The sequence below is a fragment of the Colossoma macropomum genome, unplaced genomic scaffold, assembly GCF_904425465.1.
Source record: "Colossoma macropomum unplaced genomic scaffold, Colossoma_macropomum, whole genome shotgun sequence".
NCBI lineage: Eukaryota > Metazoa > Chordata > Actinopteri > Characiformes > Serrasalmidae > Colossoma > Colossoma macropomum.
The window spans coordinates 6934-28128 of record NW_023495377.1 but is presented as its reverse complement, the minus strand read 5'-3'; the positions used below and the strand labels follow the sequence as shown (position 1 = coordinate 28128).

The window sequence follows — 21195 nt, the reverse complement described above, 5'->3', positions numbered from 1 at the left end:
CAAACTAAAACAGCACATGTAATCAGTCCTCTCTCTCTTCGGCCATCTTGAAGGCCTCTTTTAAAACATAGGGTCCTCCCCCGACTGCACCAGCCAGGCCTCTGATTGGTTCCAGAGCAGGTACCTCTATGAAGGAAGAGACCAAGAGAAAGGGAGAGAGACACAAACACAAAAAAAGCAGAATATGTGCTTACGCGTAACACCGCCTCTAATTATTGCACCTTTTTGTGTCCTTCCTGTCACTCATTCTTCACCTAAATACAGATCAAATGTCATTAAATTTTTATCAGCTGGAAAAAACATATCCACCTTCACACACATTAGATCAAAGATGTACTGTATTTTCTGAAACTGGAAAAGTGAAAGCAGCACTATGTTAAGATTTATTTATTTATTTATTATTTATTTATTTTAAGAAGTAGCATTGCTGAGTCAGGAGAAAAAAACAGCCTAAAATATGTAATGTGTGTGCTGCAACGAGTTACCCTGTGAAACCTGAAATCATAATTTAAAGTCAGAAGTGTCGGGTCGGGTTTAGTGGGAGGCTCAAAAAGATCTGTCTCGATGTTTAGGTCTCAAATGTAAAATCAACATTATACTGATGAAGTTGAGTGATGATAAGAGTACACAATTCAGTCACATCCTCGCAAGACACGTTTTGACTGAGTTCTATTTGAGTTCTCTTCCAATGCACTCACAATCATCAGATTCATCTACTTGGGGAAGGGGTCCAAAACACAACCCACATTACAAAATGTTTTTCTGTGTGTTGCATGCAATTACATATTTCCTCCAGAGGGGTCTCCAAATCCTTAAAACACACATAGTGCAGCTTTAAATACACCCTCAAAAGCTCCATAGCTAAATATTAAGAAGTGTAGGCCTTTTCAGCACATCTAGATAAAATAGAGCCCCGGTTTCCGTCAGACACTAATTAAGTGAATAATAATAAAGGGTCTCATTCACTAATTTCTACCTGTTTTTTTTTTTCTTAAACGTGTTCTTGAGAAAGGTCCAAAGAAAAAGTCAGATGTCAGATTCATGACAGTCTTAAACCACAGAATTATTCACATCTTTGTGCTCTTGAGTGTGTGTAGATTCTGTTCTTACCTAAGAACAAATCCCCAATAAGAACACACTGGTGAATCTCAGAATCTTCATGAAAACTGCATAAGTGGGTTTTAAAAAGAAATTTCTTCTTAAGAACGGTTTGTGAGTGAGGCCCAATGTTCCTCTTGCTAAATTAGCAAACAAGCAAAATTAGTGTAAGTGAAGACTTGGAGATGTTCTTATTTGATCAATATGGTCACAGCATGTCCAAATGTAAACAGTGGTACCGTGATTTCAGTCATTCTGAAATGAGCCATGAGCCACACAGGGCAACAGTAAAAATCTCTCCTCAGGCCTGGAGATGCTTGTCAGACTGTGGTATTGTGTACATTAAAGCTACATTGCCATTGATATAAATGCACAGTGGTTTATTTGGTCTATATAACTAAAATAATGAACTGAAACTACTACCTCAGCCCTCAAAGCGGATCACGTGAGCATGCGCGCTCCCGAGACTCAGACAAACACACTTAAGACTATGACTCAATATCGGAAAGACAACACGAGCAGAAGAGACACCAGAACTGTGCAGATGTAAAGAGAGTGGCTATGAAAATCAGACTCATTTTCTTTGTTTTACACTCCTTCATCGAGTGTATAGCGGCTCATACGAAGGTAGGATTTACTTCCAGTTTCATTTTAATCCTGTGTGGACTTTAACACTTCCTGTTCAACAAACAGGGGCGGCTTTTCATCCGCAGAGCTGAACGACTTTGGGACGATATTTACTACCAATTTTTCTCTCCAGTTTTGTATCTCAGCGATTTAGATTGTGATTCTTTTCTTTCATTTAAGCTCCAGGTCTGTCATTTTGACCAAGAACACCAGAATATCCCCTTTTTAGACTTCAGTCTTGGAAACTACGAGACTGCCATTCAGTTGTGGTTGTGGTTGTGTTGTCATCTTCGTGTCATGTGGCTGTTCAGCTGCTTCTAATTGGTCCGACTCTACAGGCGGTTCACTCATTCAGCTCATTCAGAACAGAATTCAGTTCAGTAAGTGCTTATCCCGTACTGAAATACGGCCATATATGGATATATATCATAAAGAGTCAGGCATATATTTATTTCAAATTACATGTTATTAATATACGTACAATTATATATGTGTATATATATATATATATATATATATATATATATAAAGCAACCCCTGGTTTCTATCATCACCACTGTAAAGAAACCTGAATTGGCAAGCTTCTCTACAGCTAACCATTTCACATCAAACCTCTCTGAATCATTTTGATTGAATTATGTAGAAATTCTGAAAAATCCCTGGAATTCCCCTTTAAAGCAAAGGTGTTACGTAGGCTCTAGTTAAAAACGCAGCTCTCGCAATTTGTAAGTTACACTTTCAAACTGCGATTGTGTTAAAAAAGATTAATCTTTCATCCCTATATTAGCTGTAAACCTAAGGCTAGACTAAAAATGATTGTACTCCACTGACATTGCAGTTAAGTCAAAGACTAGACTTAATTAGTAACTGGAAAATGTTATCAGATGTGTTTCTTCATTATGTGAAATCGATTTTGTACTAAAATGGTGTACAAAAATACTAAAAACATCTAGATCAGTGAGTTGCTGCTGCCCATTTCAGTACTGTTTTTGACATGTCCTCGTCAACTAGGCCTCGCCAGTTCCCCTCGGGGGAATTCCTGTGGTGGTTTTAAGGGCTGTTTTATTACTTATTTGCTCAAGTGAGGTTTGTTAGATGACTTCTTGAAGAGGTGAAGGCAGGGTTTACTATGTAAACTATGGGGTCCTGGAACGCTGAGTAATGACGGATCTGGCAGATCAGTGTGCCAGAGAACATGCAGCTCAGTGTGAGCTTTCTCCATAATAGTGGATCTTAATATTAACATGTTAATGAGAGTCTCAAAGGGGAATTCACTCAGTTCTTCCCAATATCTGAATTACTCATGAGGATGTAAACAGTGGCGTTCAGAGTGGTTTGGTGTGAAATGTTACATTCTAGAGAATTCTTACACAATCAGAATTGTTCATTTTTAGTGATTGGAACCTGACATCTGTGTTTAATACCTCTAAAGCTCCCAAAGTCATTAGACTAAATAGTTATAAATATGTTGCCTGACGCCTGAGACATTGTTTTACAATAGTTTTAAGGAAAGATTTTGGCGTAAAACTTATTTTTTGAATGTCACTCATGGCAGAGAGATAGGTACATGCAGGGTATTGTAAGGCAAAATGGTCCCAAAAATAAAATAATTTATTTTGGATTTATCGCTATTTTACCATCATCAACATTACATGTAAAAACCAAGAGAACAAAAATGGAGATACTCCTATCATGACCACTGTAAAGGGTCATTAAATGTCTCTACAATGAGCTAATGAATTATGCAGGATTGTTTTTAAAATTCAGTAGAATGTCCTTTTAAGCATCGATCATTCTCTCATATGGGAGTTTCCCAAAACTAAACAAACACCATCTAATGTAGTTAAATTGCTGTCACAAGCCAGTGGCAGTGGTATGATTGCCCCAGCAGCCCAAGACCCACTTTTGTTTTCTTGGCCCACCCAAGAAAATCTCAATAACAAACAAACCAATACCACAATTAAAAATGATCTAGAAAATATCTGACTGATTAGAAATTCTCATTAATATTGGTCGTTCAAATTTTCAGTTTAATGAATAACCACAGAATGAAGTGTTTGCTTTGTGTTTTGACAACAGCACAGAAAAATCCTTTTCCTAGACCATCACCACCACATATGGACTGGAAGTGACCAAGCAGACCACGAAACATTACAGACATACAATAACTCCAAACAGTTCTCCAGCTCTGAATGTAGCTCATTAAACCTGAAGGCATAAACGCAGATTAATAGAGAAAAGTTTTTGCTTCATTGTGCACAGTGAGCTTAGATTTCCCGTATTATTCCCAGTTCCCAGTTTTGTGTTTCTCAGTTTCGGTTTTTGTTCTCTGTTCTGTGGTCGACGTGTAACAGACACCTCAGAGTTATGGTTAAGTTACTACTTTGTTGTAGCCGCAGTCTTTTCAAGAAATTCAAGTCCTGGTGCCACTACTGGTTACAAGCCAGTGGTTTAGCTTAGCTTTCCTGAAATGCTTTAAGGGATGAACAATTGCAGCTGTAGCATTCGTGTATTTACTATGCGGTCAATGTGCCAAATCCAGTCTGACTTATTTTTTTGGAAGAAGGCAAGTTGTTTGTATGTGTAGTATAGTTATACATACAGTTATACAGTTTGGGATGTGCTGGTCTTGAATCATAACCCCCAGTCTGAAAACGAGACCCACTCTATGCTCACCCACCTATATTTTTGGAGGTTCACCACCCAATAAGCTGGTAAAATGTAATTTACAGGCCGTATGTGTTTTTTAATAGATGTTTTGTTTTTGTAAGACTTTTAGTTTGTACAACTCCATTTCCAAAAAAGTTGGGACGCTGTGCAAAATGTAAATAAAAACAAAATGCAACAATGTGCAAATCATTTTAATCCTATATTTTCTTGAAAATTGTTACGTTGAAACTGAGAAATTTTATTATATCAAACAAGAACGGGAAAACATTTCACTTTAAAAACTACAGCAGTGTCTCCTCAGTTCCCAAACGCTTACAGAGTGTTATTAAAAGAAGAGGTGATGAAACACAGTGGTAAACAGGCCCCTCTCCCAACTTTTTTGGAACGTGTTGTTGGCATCAAATTCAAAATGGGCATATATTTTTCAAAAAAACAATAATATTTCTCAGTTTCAACATTTAATATGTTGTCTTTGTAGTATTTTCCTTTAAAAATATGGTTTACATGATTTGCCCATCATTGCATTCTATTTTTATTTACATTCTGCACAGCATCCCAACTTCTTTAAAATGGGGTTGTATGTTAACACAAGAATTTTTTTCCTGCAGATCCAGAGTCTTTATGCCTGCATGTGACTGTGTCCAATGGTTTTAATCTCCCTAAGTATATGCAGAGGACCACCCTGAATGACGTGACCATCTTCTACTATGACAGTAATATGAATTCTAAAATGCCTCGTCCTGACTGGATCAGCAGTACTGCAGGACAAGAACACTGGATCACTATGCAAGTTTGGGCAGACCGTAACAGGCAGGCTTTTACCCTCGGCTTTGAGTCAGCTGTTCAGCACTTCAACCTGACAGGTGCTGGGATTTTTCCATTTGCTCTGTAAAAGCTGTACCTGTTTGATCAGCGTGGTTACAGCTTTATGTAATGTAAACATACTGTAAACGTATTATGACTGCATGCTGTGCAGGACTTTTATCCATAGCCTGTATAAGTAAAGGGGGGTGTTTAAAGGAGACTTCCACTGATGTTAAAATGCATAATTATATAAGTTTAATTCAGTTCAGATGTAAACATCACTCAGTTTCAAACAATGTCATTCAGAGTGGGTTGATATGTAATGATGTAATAAGTTTCTGTGGGGCAGCTTTTAGAGACTTTAAATGGATGTCTGGTTCCTATCACCACCACAGTGAACAACTCTGACTCTGCAAGTGTCTCTTTAACGGCACATTTCACATCAAACCACACTAAATGACTTTGATTTTATCCCAAATTATCCCAAAAGTGTTCAGTGGTGTTGTGGTCAGAGCTCTGTGCAGGCCACTGGAGTTCCTCCACAGCAAACTCATCAAAACATGTCATGTAATATTTATTATTTATAATTATTATTAATAGATAATAACTGATAGATATGTGACATATCAGAACTGAAATTGTTACCTCCCTGTTTTTTTTAATTGTAGGTCCATTGTCTGAGCGTAATGTATATCAGGGCATGGGTTGCTGTTCTGTTTATCCAAATGGAACCCACAAATCATCATTAGTGCACACATTCAATGGAAAGGACTTCTTAAGTCTTGATATTGACAGAAAGACATTTGTTGCTGCTGTTCCTCAAGCGGTGGTTTACAAACATCTAAGAGACAGTGATACGGTTGCTCGACATGGCTTAGCATATTACTACAGAATACGGTGTCTGGAGCGACTGAAACATAATGAGGGATGCTCCTGCTCTCCAAATCAGAAAAGGTCAGAAAAATGTGTGCATAAAGATACTTATCAATGTCATCAGCTCAGCAGATTACCACTGCATTTACAATACATCTGAAATAGCTTTGTTCCTTTAGTTCATGGAGTTTTAAATTGTGTTCCAGTTCCAGAAGTCAGGATCTTTGAGAAACAGAAGGCCGGCTCCATCACAGTCACATGTCATGTGACGGGGTTTTACCCCCGGGCGGTTCAGGTGGACTGGCTCGGTCCAGATCTGCAGCCTGTGGATGAAGAGGTCACTGATGTCCTGCCCAATGAGGACGGCACATACCAGACCAGAAAGAGTGTGACAGTTCCAGAGGAGGATGTAGGAAAACACACCTACAGCTGTGTAGTGCTTCATAGCAGCGTAGCACACAACATCACCACAGTCTGGGGTAGGATGACTCCTGCACATCATTTAATCAATCAGTACTAAAGACTTGTTTTGTTTGTCATATTAAAGCAACACACACACTTTCTCTGCTTGAGTACGAGTCATTTTTTAACAATAATTCTGTAAATTGGAATGATATGATTATATTTTGTGTAGTTGTGGAGAAACGCAGCAGGATTGCTGCTTGGACGTCTCTTGGCTGCATTTGCTTGTTGATCATTGGATTTGGTTTCTGGAGCTGCTGTAGATCTAATGGTAAGCAAATCACTTTGGTTTGGTAATCAGTGATTAAAGTGTACTTTTGAAAATCAATTCTTTAGAGAAACCCATTAGTTCACTCACTTTTATTTAAATTTAACCATCGCTACATCTGTTGTAAACATGTTGACTCTCATCCTACAGCAGTGCCGCAGACGTCTCCAGAGGGAGATTTTCTAGACAGAAACTAGGAAAACCCCCATCTGACGACATCTTGATGGTGAGAGGAACTATAGCTGCTATAACTGCTTTGGGGTGGATTTTGGGGGGCGGACACTCTGAATTTTTTTCCGTTAGCTAATGAATGCTAATGAAAGGAAGGCAGATACACTATATGGCCAAAATTATGTAGATAACTGACACACCTATGTATAAATAGGTGTATAAATATATAGAAATCACACCTATGTGAGCTTGTTGGACATCCCATTCCAAAACCATGGGCATTAATATGGAGTTGCAATATGTAATATATATAACAGCCTCCACTCGTTTGGGAAACTGTCCATGAGATTTTGGAGTGCATCTGTGGGAGTGTGTGCCCATTCAGTTAAAAGTGTCTTGGCTCACAATCAACGTTCATTCATCCCAAAGGTCAGGCCACAGATTTCCTCCACACCAAACTCATCAAACCATGTCTTTATGGAGCTCACTTTGTGCACTGGAAAAAAGATATGTACATATAATATAATATTTGTAATATATAAGATACGTATATAAAGTCCTATACCGATTTAAGGGTTCTAGAACAATACGCAACGGTTCTTTAGACTTTAAAAGTTTTTTACCTTCACTCATCTGTTTCTCTAAAGAATTATCCATTGAACAAATTAGGGAACCAAAAGTGGTGCAAATTACCCTTTTCTGCATCTTTATTTTTAAGAGTATGAGATAAATCTTCAAATGACTGACTTCATTTCTAAAGGTGTTTACCCACACAACTTTAAGGCTTGAGCTCCTAGATTTAACTGCATTTTAACGTTCAAGCACATGCCCTGCGATGGACTGGCGACCTGTCCAGGGTGTATCCTGCCTTCCGCCCAATGACAGCTGGGATAGGCTCCAGCACCCCACCGCGACCCAGAAGGATAAGCGGTTTAGAATTTCTCTCATTACACTTTCTCTTGCTTTCATCCTCCTGTCTGTAGATGCTGTGAGCTGAACTGATCGTCATCAAGAACACATCATTGCAGTGTATGTTGTTTACAATGCAGCTCTGTCATTTCTCAGGCCACTCCGGTCTTGTCGCACGCTATGCTTGTTGGTATATGTATGCCTTGGGAGAGCAGGTCTAGTGACTGCATCAACACGTTAAGGCTGATGCTTATAATGACACGAACTCTGGATCACTTGTGTACTTTGAATATCCACTTATAGAGGAATTAATGGACAGAGCGGGCAGTTAAGAAGTTATTACAGATGTAATACAGATGCAGCAAATGATGAAGAGCAGGTAAGATTTATCTACCTGCTTTCATAACTGTTACATTATGTTATTTGGGGATTCTGTGGAAAATGTAAAGCAGGTCTGTAAACTCAGACTTGGAATTGGCTGTTTGCAAAACCATGATGAGCAGCCATCTCTATTCATTGCTTCCTCTGTCAAGACAAGAAAAACACCAGACAAAACTCCTCAGAACAAACCTGCAGTGAGAACGGTAGCAGATGTCAGAATCATGAGGCTAAGAAATGCTGACCAAGTGTTACTGAGGAGCATGTAATACAAGCACATGCCAACCAGATAATCTGGAGCTGTTTTTAACGTAATTCCTACACATTTGTGGTACTGTATTTTCATATGACGTCGAACAATATATAACGTTACAATATTTATATATTTACAATATTTATTCATTAACGTTTTCTAGAAGACCTCAAGTACAAAATGTTCAGTCTTACTCAGTGTTAGCTTTAACGTTACGCATCTAAAGGGCTAGCTTCTGTCACTATAACCTTCTCCTTACTGGACATGATAACCAACCATTTTAACGCCCAGTTTTTGTGTTTTACTGTAAACTGGCCTGCATTCATATTGCATTTTCCCCTGTTTCCTCTTTGTGCTACTGAACCTTTTAGTCTGTTAGCACAGGTACTACAAATACTCTATCAAATAAGTTCGACGGACTAAGAGAGACAAGACTTTGGCATTGTGCCCAGTGCTTATGGTCATTTTCATAAGGAATTCTTTCTTACAGTCAGTACTTCCTTTATGTGGACTGTTTATGTGAATTGTTCGAACAGTTGTGTTTTTAAAATATCTATATTATTTATACCTTTATTTTTATTTAAGAATTTTCTGACTGTCTTCATGAAGCTTTACAAAATGTCTTTTTTAAGATTTTTTTTAGTACTTATAAATGATTGTTATGTAAACGTGTTGTGTACTTGTTATGTAACATAGCTATCCATTTTGTTTATCAAACCCTACTTAGTTAACTTTTTTCCAAGAGGTAAGAACTACTGTATATCATGTTATGTTAAATGTATATATATTTTTATATTTTTAAAACCGTCCTAAAAATAGATTTATTAAATTTGTATTTGGATTTGAGCAGTAAATCTTCATCTTTTGAAACTGATTTTTTGGAATGTGTTGTTTTATGTGTTAGTCCCAGATTTCTGTCAGTCCTATAAAATATTCATTTCTGCTGGCAAATTTTAAAGCCACATCTTGAGTTCAAAATGGTGTAACTTTGTTTCAGAGGTATTTTTTTTTCTTATGGTTTCATACTTTTTTAATAGGCATTTAAAACGACAATATAAATAAAGTAAAACAGTAACAAGAAAAATTCTAGGGGTGCATAAAATTTACAAAAATATCACATATAATCATGAAAATGGATGAGCCATTGTTTTCAATCAGTCCAACAGCCATGATTGTCTAGTTGTCCTGTAGATACTGTTACCCCATCTGGGGGTCATCGGTGATCTCCTGCTGTATGATGTGTGTCTTTGTCATGTGTTTTTTTGCACTGTGTGCATAATTAATACCAATGTAAATTGCTAAGACATGTTAAGACATTTCGCCAAAATAAAGACTGGGCAATTGGAGGGAACTCAACTCTACAAGGATTTTAGGAAATTAGCTACTTGTTTTTTGTAAGCATTTTGAGTGTTTATTAATATCTGAGTTTGGGGGTTGAAGGAGTTCACTGGGTTCTGACTCCTGTGTGCAGCCTGGTGTCCTGTCCCTTCCTCTCCTTGTGCTGTGAGATGAAATTGGTGAGGGAGTGTTCTGAAAAACAGCCTGAGATTCAGATCTGAAAGAGTGTGTGTGTGTAAGACAAACATGCCTTAACCTTTTCACTATTTCATCATAAGAAATCATTGTGTGCTCACAAATCTACAACAACATTTCAGAAATTTTGAATATGTTTTGTGTAGTTGTGCAGACATCTCTGTTTGGACCTGTCTGATCTACATTTGGTTATTGGATTTGGTATCTGGGGCTGCTATAGATTTAATGGTAAGTGAAATAACAGGATTTTGCAACCAGTGATCAGTGTGTTATTGTCACAAAACAATACTTTACAGGAGAGAATACCATCATTACCTCCAGCTTTGTGTAAAATCACTGTATGATATAAATCTTCCAGTAAATGGCATTTATTACAACCCCATTTCTAAAAAAGTCGGGACACTGTGTAAAATGTAAATAAAAACAAAATGCAATGATGTGAAAATCATTTAAACTCTGTATTTAATTGACAATAGTGCAAAGACATATCAAATATTGAAACTGAGAAATTTTATTGTTTTCTGAAAAATCTATGCCCATTTTGAATTTGATGCCAACAACATGTTCCAAAAAAGTTGGGACGGGGGCATCAAAAGGCTGGTATAGTTGTATAATGCTTAAAAAGGTACCCGGTGGTTAATTGGCAACAGGTAAGTAACATGATTTAGTATAAAAAGAGCATCTCAGAGAGGCTGAGTCTTTCAGAAGTAAAAATGAGGAGGAGTTCACCACTCTGTGAAAGACTGTGCAGGAAAATAGTGCAACAATTTAAGAGTAATCTCAACTTAAAACTTGAAAAAGAACTTTTGTACTTTTTATCATCTATGGTACATAATATCATTAAAAGATTCAGAGAATCTGGAAAAATCTCTGTATGCAAGGGAGAGGGCTGAAAACCGTATTTGTTGGCCGTGATCTTCAGCCCTCAGATAGCACTGCATTAAAAACGGACATGATTCTGTAGTGGAAATCACTGCATGAGCTCAGAAACACTTCTGAAAACCACTGTCTGTGAGCACAGTTTGTCGCTGCACCAACAAATGCAAGTTAAAACTCTAAAACTCAAAGAAGAAATCATACATCAACAGGATCCAGGAATGCTGCCACCTTCTCTGGGCCTGAGCTCATTTAAAATGGACTGAGGTGAAGCGAAAAAGTGTCCCGTGGTCCAACAAATCAACATTTGAAATTCTTTTTGGAAATCATGGACACTGTCCTCTCCGGGGCTAAAGACCACTCAGCTTGTTATCAGTGCACAGTTCAAAAGCCGGTATTCATGATGGTATAGGGGAGCATTAGTGCAAATGGCACAGGTGACATGCACATCTGTGAAGGCACCATTAATGCTGAATGATGTATACAGGTGGAGCAACATATGCTGCCATCCAGGTGTCTTTTTCAGGGAAGGCCTTGCTTATTTCAGCAAGACAATGTCAAACCACATTTTGCATGTATTACAACAGCATTGCTCCATATTAAAAGAGTTGGGGTGCTAAGCTGGCCTGCCTGCAGTCCAGACCTGTCACACGCTGATAACATTTGGCGTATTATGAAACACAGTGGTAAACGTGCCCCATACATGCCAGTGGTAAACATTTGGAACGTGTTGCTGGCATCAAATTCAAAATAGGCATATATTTGTCAAAAAACAATAAATTTCCCAGTTTCAACATTTAATATGTTGTCTTTGTGATATTTTCCTTTAATAATATGGTTTACATGATTTGCATATCATTGCATTCTATTTTTATCTACATTCTGCAAAGCATCACAAGCCAAACAAACCAAATGTAACACGGTGCATGAGACAAGCACATCCAAAGTGATCAAGCAGGTTCAGAGGGAAGGAAGCATGCCAAGAATACCACATCTTGCCATGCAGGATCTGTTGACTACGCAGTGACTTTTTATCCTCAAGACTTTCTCTCTGTGTCTTTCACAGGACAAACATGGGTTTCATTACAGGTTGTTGAAGGTGTTTTTTCTTTGAGGGTGTGGCCTGTTACCCTTTAGCTCAGTGCTGAGAGACTCTCAGGCTAATACTGCTTTCTTTTTCATTCTCGTCAGTCTTGTTCTTGTTTTAGTAGCCATGAAGAACGCTTGTGTTTTATTCCTTCTCTTACATCTTCAGACATGTGTGGACTGGTGAGTAGGATTCAGTATGTCTGGGTTTTGTAGGCTGAAATATAAGTTTCTCTTTAGGTCCAAGATTTGACCTACATCATAGATGTTACTCACTCATAGGTCTCTCTGGTGTTGTTATGGTAGTAACCAAGCTGACTGAAAATGGGAGATACGAAGGAAATATAAGTACAATTATTGTGGCAATTCTGGAGCAATTTTTATCAAGATCTCTGCTAAAACTAAAGGAGATACGTGTGAGATTAGGCTAATACAAATAAAGGATACAGGCATATCTGCCCAAGCCTAAATCATTGTAAAACCCCCACTCAAGTTTGAGTCTATTTACACAATGTCTAACAAGTGTAACACACCAAATTTGAACCAGGTCTGTGGTAAAAATTTAGTTTTAGTAGTTTGGAATGGAGGAAATATTCTTAGATTTTACAAAGACACGTATAACACAGCTGTCACAGCATAGAACCAAGTTGCACCTGTTCATAATTTCAATACACACTGAGGTGTTATAAAATATGAAACATCAGTAAATCACTAAAGTTCAACATAACTGGTGGGACACTTTCATATACAACCCCATTTCCAAAAAAATTGGGATGCAATTCAGAATGTAAATAAAAATAGAATTCAATGAAATGCACATCATATAAACCATATACAAAGACAACATAGCAAATGTTGAAACTGAGAAATTTTATTGTTTTTTGAAAAATATATGCCCATTTTGAATTTTATGCCAACAACATGTCCCAAAAAAGTTGGGACGGGGCGTGTTTACCACTGTGTTTTATCACCTCTTCTTTTAACAACATTCTAAGTGTTTGGGAACTGAGGAGACCAATTGTTGTAGTTTTGAAAGTGAAATGTTGTCCCATTCTTGTTTGATATAGGATTTCAGCTGTTTATCAGTTCGGGGTCTTTTTTGTCGTATTTTTTATTTCATAATACGCCAAATGTTTTCAGTGGGTAACAGGTCTGTCTGGACTGCAAGCATGTCAGTTTAGCACCTGGACTCTTTTAAATATGGAGCAATGCTGTTGTAATACATGCAGAATGTGGTTTAGCACTGACTTGCTGAAATAAGCAAGGTCTTCCCTGAAAAAGACGTCGTCTGGATGGCAGCATATGCTGCCAAAACATGTATATGTCATTGAGGATTAATGGTGCCTTCACAGATGTGCAGGTCATCCATGCCATTTGCAATAATGTACCTCTATACCATCATGAATACTGGCTTTTGAAATGTGCAATAATAACAAGCTGAGTGGTCTTTAGCCCGGAGGACACAGTGTCCATGATTTCCAAAAAGAATTTCAAATGTTGATTTGTCGGACCACAGGACACTTTTTCGCTTCACCTCAGTCCATTTTAAATGAGCTCAGGCCCAGAGAAGGCGGCTGCATTTCTGGATCCTGTTTAGGTACAGTTTCTTCTTTTTAACTTGCATTTGTGGATGCAGCGACAAACTGTTTTCACAGACAGTGGATTTCAGAAGTGTTTCTGAGCCTGGTTTCTACTGGTTTTTGATCTTGTCCCTTACATACAGAGATTTCTCCAGATTCTCTAAATCTTTTAATGATATTATGTATCTTAGATGATGAAAAGCAAAAGTTCTTTGCTATTTAATGTTGAGAAACGTTATTCTTGAATTGTTCACTATTTGATCGTGCAGTCTTTCACAGAGTAGTGAACTCCTCCTCAACTTTACTTCTGAAAGACTCAACCTCTTTGGGATTCCTTTTTATACCCAATCATGTTACTGACCTGTTGCTGATCAACCACCAGGTGCTTTTTTAAGCATTACACTACTTTACCAGCCTTTTGTTGCCCCTGTCCCAACTTTTTTGGAACATGTTGGCATCAAACTCTACATGGGCATAGATTTTTCAAAAACATATCAGTTTCAACATTTGATATATTGTCTTTGAAGTATTTTCAATTAAATATAGGGTTTAAATGATTTGCACATCATTGCATTTTGTTTTTAGTGACATTTTGCACAGCATCCCAACTCTTTTGGAAATTGGGTTGTATATGATGTGTTATTTTTCTGCAACTGTTTAATATTTCAAGAGATTATAGACTAATATAACATTATCATTTCCAAGGGTGGTTCTTATTTACACACTTTTCCTTTACTTACAATGTAGTCAAGACATATAACATCCCTCAAATGTAAAAATTGACTAAAGAATGTTGCATAGCTAAACAGAGAGCAATCATTGTAAAGTTTGAAATCAAGAGGTGTTTCCATATTAAACCTCACAGCAAAAATAAAAAAACTTAAATGTTTATTAGATCAAATGCTTTGTTTTGTAAGAATGATGATTAGCACAAGACCTTTTTTGTTTCCTGCAGATGCAGAGTTTCAAAGCTTATGCCACCATGCAACTGTATCCCAGGGTTTTAACCTCCCTAAGTATGTACATAAGATGTCTGTGAATGATGTGACCATCTTCTACCACAACAGTAATATGGACTCCAAAATGCCCTGTCTTGCCTGGCTCAACACTATGGCAGGACAATGGCAATGGAAGCTTATACACTCTGTCACTGACCAAACAAACGTGTCATGACTCTGGGATTTGAATCAGCCATTCAGCACTTTAACAGAACAGGTACAGTTTTCCATTTGCAGTCAGAACTAGGTGCTTTACTTAAAATGACCAACTCATACAATTAAATAATGTTATTTATTATTTATTTATTTATTTATTGACTAAATGTGTTCAAATGAATCTTGCACATCTGTGAAGGTACAGGTAAAGGTTTTGGAGCAACATATGCTGCCATCCAGATGACATCTTTTTCACAAAAGGCTGTGCTTATTTCAATGCCAAACCACATTCTGCATGTATTGCAACAGCATGGCTCTGTAGTAAAAGAGTCCAGGTGCTAAACTGGCCTCCAGATCTGTCACTCACTGTAAACATTAGGTGTATTATGAAGCAAAAAAAAAGACAAAAAACAAAAATACGGTGTTGTTAAAAGAAGTGGTGATGCAACACAGTGGTAAACACGCCCCTGTCCCAACTTTTTTCAAACATGTTGCTGGCATCAAATTCAAAATAGGTATATATTTTTTAAAACAACAACATTTCTCAGTTTCAATTTGTGATAAATGGTCTTTGTAATAGTTTCAATTGAACATGGTTAAAATGATTTGCAAATCATTGCATTCTGTTTTTTATTTACATTTTGCACAGCATCTCAATTTTTTTTGGAAACTATACATTTTTCCTTTTATTTCTCACCTGCCTATATACTTGAATGAACCAGTACAAATTAGTACATATTAACCACCTATACAAATAATATACTAGCATTCTTATTCTACTAGCAATGATAATCTTTAGTTGTCTTATTTTTTAGACTCTTTGGCTGACAGCAACATATATGAGGGACATGGCTGCTGTTACTTCTATCCTAATGGAACCTACAAGGCTAAACTGACTCACTCTTTCAATGGAAAGGACTTTGTAAGCTTTGATTTTGACAGAAAGACATTTGTTGCTGTTGTTCCTGAAGCAGTTGTTTATAAGCATCTACGAGACAGAGATGAAGTCACTCGTAATGAAATATTGCTTGGCTATGGAAAAATAAGGTGTCTGGAGCAACTGAACATGTTCAAGCATGATCCCAGATTCCATACCAGAAAAGGTCAGACATATTTCTATATGCAAAGTTCGTAATTGCAAAGATAAATTTCACAACACAATGATTCATTTATGAATGGTCAAAGAATGCTAAACTTTTGACCCATTTAGGCTAGGCCTTAGACCAGTATTAGGTGCTGTGGTGGTTATATTAGTAAAATGTCACTTTTGGTTTGGTCATCACCATATTGATTACAGAGGAAACCAGGGGGACCAAAATCCCCTGGTAGACTGATTCTTTTATTATTTTTCTAATGTAGTTTTATGTTTTCCAGTTCCAGAAGTCAGGATCTTTGAGAAACAGAAGTCCAGCTCCATTACAGTCACGTGTCATGTGACGGGGGTTTTACCCCCGGGCGGTTCAAGTGGACTGTCTTGGTCCAGATCTGCAGCCTGTGGGTGAAAGGATCACTGATGTCCTGCCCAACGAAGACGGCACATACCAGACCAGAAAGAGTGTGACAGTTCCAGAGGAGGATGTAGGAAAACACACCTACAGCTGTGTAGTGCTTCATAGCAGCGTAGCACACAACATCACCACAGTCTGGGGTAGGATGACTCCTGCACATTATTGAATGTTATTTAATCTGGATTATAGACTTTTTGGTTTAAGATAGGACTGATCTGTTAAGGCAACTCATATATCATTTTACCTTTAATTGTCTTAGTACAACAACAAATTTTTGCAAAGAAACGTACACTGTAACTAGTTCTGAATGACAGTATGAATTTATTTCATGTAGTTGTGGAGAAACGCAGCAGGATTGCTGTTTGGACGTCTCTTGGCTGCATTTGCCTGTTGGTCATTGGATTTGGTTTCTGGAGCTGCTGTAGTTCTAATGGTAAGTGAAACAACAGTATTTCAAAGGATTGAAGCTTGTCGCTGGTCGCTGCCCCCTTTCAATTAATGCCTCTCAACATTACATTTTCTTATTAATATCTTTTTTTTTTGCCTTATATGTTAACAATACTGATTGTCATGGTAGTCTCCATGTTTTGATTTGTGAACGACAGAGATCAAAAATGTCATAATTCCGAGCTCTGACTTCCCCAGCTGCATCGATGTCCTTGTAAACTTGCCCTGATCCTTTCCCCTTCCCTTCCCATTTCCCTGACTCCAGTGGACTTCAATATGCACTTGTCATTGGGGAACCATCAGAGCCAAAAACTATTTAACAAAATGTTATTTTGTCTGTAAATGCTTCGTTCATTTTTATTCAACGTAATCATTATCCTTGGATCTCTTGAACTCTGTATTAATACTCTCTCATTGTAATACTCTTATTATATTAATACTCTTATATTGTTTTATATTTCATTGTAAAGTTGTCCCAGAATTTTTTTTCTGTGGTGTCTAGGTAGATGAAGCCAAGTGAGTTCTCTAATTAATAGGACTGAAATAGAGCTGGACTGAAAGCCTTACATGTTAGATTATTTAACACCATAATTAAGAGACAGTGGAATCAACCAATATTGTTTTGATTTCCAATGTGTGGGACCAATTTAGTGAAAAACCTTCAACTGTTCATGTAACCTGGAGCAGCCAAAACATTCTATAGTGCTAGAAATCTTGGTGGCAGAAATAAGCAGAAACAAGCAACGTTGATGGTTAATAGTTATGGTTCATCACTGGCACCTATTTATCCTGTATACATCTAAATGACACATCTCATTTAATCTTTGACACTAATTTGTAGATTAGTCTAATGTTTTATACTAATCATTCATTTGATTTTTTGATAAAAATCATACATGCAGGGCCTTTTAATACATAATAATGGGTAGACTAGGCTTTCAGTCAGTCAGTAGACATTACCCACCCCTACATATAGCCTTGCTATCTCTGAAGTAATATCCCCCTCTTTGTCTTCCATTTTAGGCTCTTTGGCTGGCAGTGACATGTACCAGTCAACAGGCTGCTGTTACCTCTATCCAAACGGAACACACAAGTCATCATTGACTCACACATTCAATGGAAAGGACTTCTTAAGCTTTGATATTGAAAGAAAGACATTTGTTTCTGCAGTTCCTGAAGCAGTTGTTTATAAACATTAAAGGGACAGAGATGAAGTCAGTCTCCATGTCTTAACAAATGTCTTCAAAACATTGTGCTGGGAGCACATTAACATATTCAAGCGTGCTCCTAGAGTCAGCATCAAAAAAGGTAACTATTTTGTGGCATTTTATACTGTTTTCTCTTAGGTAATTCATTAATTATTAAATTGATTATATTACTACAAGATATTGCTATTTTATTTTATAGAAGGTTAAGGCATTTTTAATCATTATCCAGTTCCAGAAGTCAGGATTTTTGAGAAACAGACGACTGGCTCCATCACTGTTACATGTCATGTAACGGGGTTTTACCCACAGGTGGTTCAGGTGGACTGGCTCGGTCCAGATCTGCATCCTGTGGATGGAGGGGTCACTGATGTCCTGCCCAATGAGGACGGCACATACCAGACCAGAAAGAGTGTGACAGTTCCAGAGGAGGATGTAGGAAAACACACCTACAGCTGTGTAGTGCTTCATAGCAGCGTACCACACAACATCACCACAGTCTGGGGTAGGATGACTCCTGCACATCATGAGGAGAATTTCCATTGTTTCATAATTTCTGCACAACTAAACTGTTAATATGTACACAAATGAAAGTGAAAAGAGTGACTTACCATCAAAGGATGTGGTTTTGATGTGAAATGCTCCATTCTAGAGAAACCAGGATCAGACAACATTAATTTCGGCCCAATTTTGACACAGCTGACAAATTCCCAATGTCGGGCCTGAATATGAGCTTTGGGCATGGGTCTTGCAGTAATTAAGCACATAATTGAAGAATAGTGATGTCGTGCCAATGACACCCCAACTAAATGTCTAGCAAGTCCGAATTTTTTGTATTTTTGCACCTAGTTTGACATCTTATATGACTTGTTCCTTGACATTAACCAATAGGATGACAAATCGCTGTCCTCTTTGTGACACCCAGGAATGGGTCCACAATCAGTTTTTCTTTCTTTTCTTGTCTTTTCAGAAAAACAAAACCCCCAGCATTACACATAGTGCTTCTGATTGACAGTTTCTTGAACGTCCTCCATGATGACCTATGAACTCACACAAGAACATGAATGATTAGTTGGCATCAAACTTGTAGTGTTGCTAGTCTCCTGACCAAGACATGGCACAAATTTATGGCACTATGATAGCCTAATCTGACATAGTGACCATTGTGAAAGACAAAATATTGTGTAGTCTGATCCTGGCATCCAACCGAGTCAGAATTGTTCACAGTGCTGGTGATAAGAAGCTCCAGGAGAGCTACTTTCTTGCACAGTTTAGTTCCAACCTGTATTTAAAAAGCTGCCCCGCCCCTTATTTAACTCTAATACATCTGATCCAAGACAAGCACTTTGGAGGTACTTAGTAAAACTTTGGCAGCTGTACTTGTATTTATCTTCTGTAATATTTGCCATATTTCTTGTTGTGCATTATGACCTCTTAAATAAGTTTTGCTTTTTTACATGTAATTAATTTAATAAACTTTTTCTTCTGTATTTTTCTGTACATGTCTTCTAGATTTATGCAGTGAAATGTACGACAAAAGAGTAAAGATCATAAAATGGTGATCATTTTTATCTGAGGTTTGTCAACATTTAGAGGATTAATCAATTGCGTTCTTTATTATTTTAGTATCTTTTTTGCTTATACTGGGCAAAAAATGCTACAAAAATGCTACATTTTAGGCTATTTTGCCACTTGAGTATTTGCTAATTACAACAAAACAATTAAAATCTTGCAATGTTTAATTAAACCATAACTCAGGTACATACATGTGTTTATTCATTATTCAGCTGTGCCCCAAATAGTTTTTAGTTCTGCATTTTTAAAGTCCTCAGCAAGTTGTAAATCACACTGTAAATACTGAGCTGTTTACAGAACGACTGAACTGACCAGAGATATTAACAGGGTATAAAAATAACATTTAAACCACTAGTTTCATGCTAATGAACGCCCACAATGGGTTAATTTGTTGGAGAGTGTAACATTTCAGTCATTTAAAAAAAAATGTTTGTTCAGCAAAATGTTAAATGCTACAGGGTTTATTACTGTATTTCTTTCAAATCTATAGAAGTATAAGAAATGTCTAAAATGTACCAAATCTATCAAACCTATAGAAATCAAATGTATTTACTGGTCTTTCTGGATGGTTTAGTCTCAGGTTTGGCTCTGCTAAGCTGCTCTTGTGATGAGTAACAGGAATTGCAGAAGCTGCAGTAACAGTAACAGAGTTTTGCCTGTTTTTTTGCCACAGCATTAGCTAACGGACAATACATTACAGAGCTTTTTAAAAAGCTCCTCCGTCAAAAGTCGCTTCAGCACCATTCTCACTCAACCTCGAACCTCAGTGCAGATGAGTGACCGTTATATGTGAAAATTTGAGGTGGGGTGGGGGGGGCTACTTCTCTCTCTTTCTCTCTCTCTCTCCTAAAAGAATCTGGCTTTTGCAGACAAAAATGATATATGAAGTTATGTGTGTGTGTATATATAAATAGGCATGACATCATCCTCTAAAACAGCTAAAAAAGCCTTATGCATTACTTTACGTCAGTGTTTTTATAATGCTGTGGTCCATCCTGAATGTACCTTTGGTGGTTAAATGGTACAAATCTGTACTTTTTACTGTTAGCAAAGACTTTGTACTTTTCAGAAAATCAGAACGCACATCTGACCCTATAAAGTCCAATATTACACCTTTAAGGGTACATTTGTGAAAAGTGTACCTCGGAGCAAAAGACAGTACTTATATCGTACCTCCAGTTTTTGGTGTGTGGGCTACCTAGAGGAGAATATGGCAGTAAGTAAAACAAATATGATGGTAACAGATAAATATTCCAGTAGCTGAGTTAAACGTGAGTGAAATATGTCAGTGAGTTAACCAAGTTAAACCTGTCTGTGTCTAAACAGAACATTGATTTTTAAACTCTACCTTGGATTTGAGTGGCTTTAAAACTCTATATTAATCAGAATAATAGGCACTTCATACACACAATAGCTAGGAAACAATCTGGGTATGAAAGCAGGTAGCACATCCAGATCATTAGTCCACTCTTTGTGAGGATCTAAATTGTCCATAAAGATACTTTTATCCATAACTCCCTGTTTAAAATTCCTCTCTAGTTGGTTCAGATTAATCCTGTCTCATTTTGTTCACTTTTTACAGGACGGGTCTGAAAATCACAATCAACCAGCAACTCTTTAAGCTCTCATTGTGTCAGTGAGTTGTTGTAGCAGGTAATTAAAGAACTAACCCCTGCTAATATGGCAGATTCCCTAAATAATAATCTGGGAATGTCACT

At 37.4% G+C, this 21195-nt stretch overlaps 3 pseudogenes; all 3 read left to right on the top strand.

Annotated features, from left to right (window-relative positions):
• The first annotated feature begins 1608 nt into the window (after positions 1–1608).
• Positions 1609–9387, top strand: LOC118801927 (annotated as a pseudogene).
• A 2645-nt stretch (positions 9388–12032) lies between these two features.
• On the top strand, positions 12033–17207 carry LOC118801925 (annotated as a pseudogene).
• LOC118801924 lies at positions 17204–18901 on the top strand (annotated as a pseudogene).
• Positions 18902–21195: the final 2294 nt, after the last annotated feature.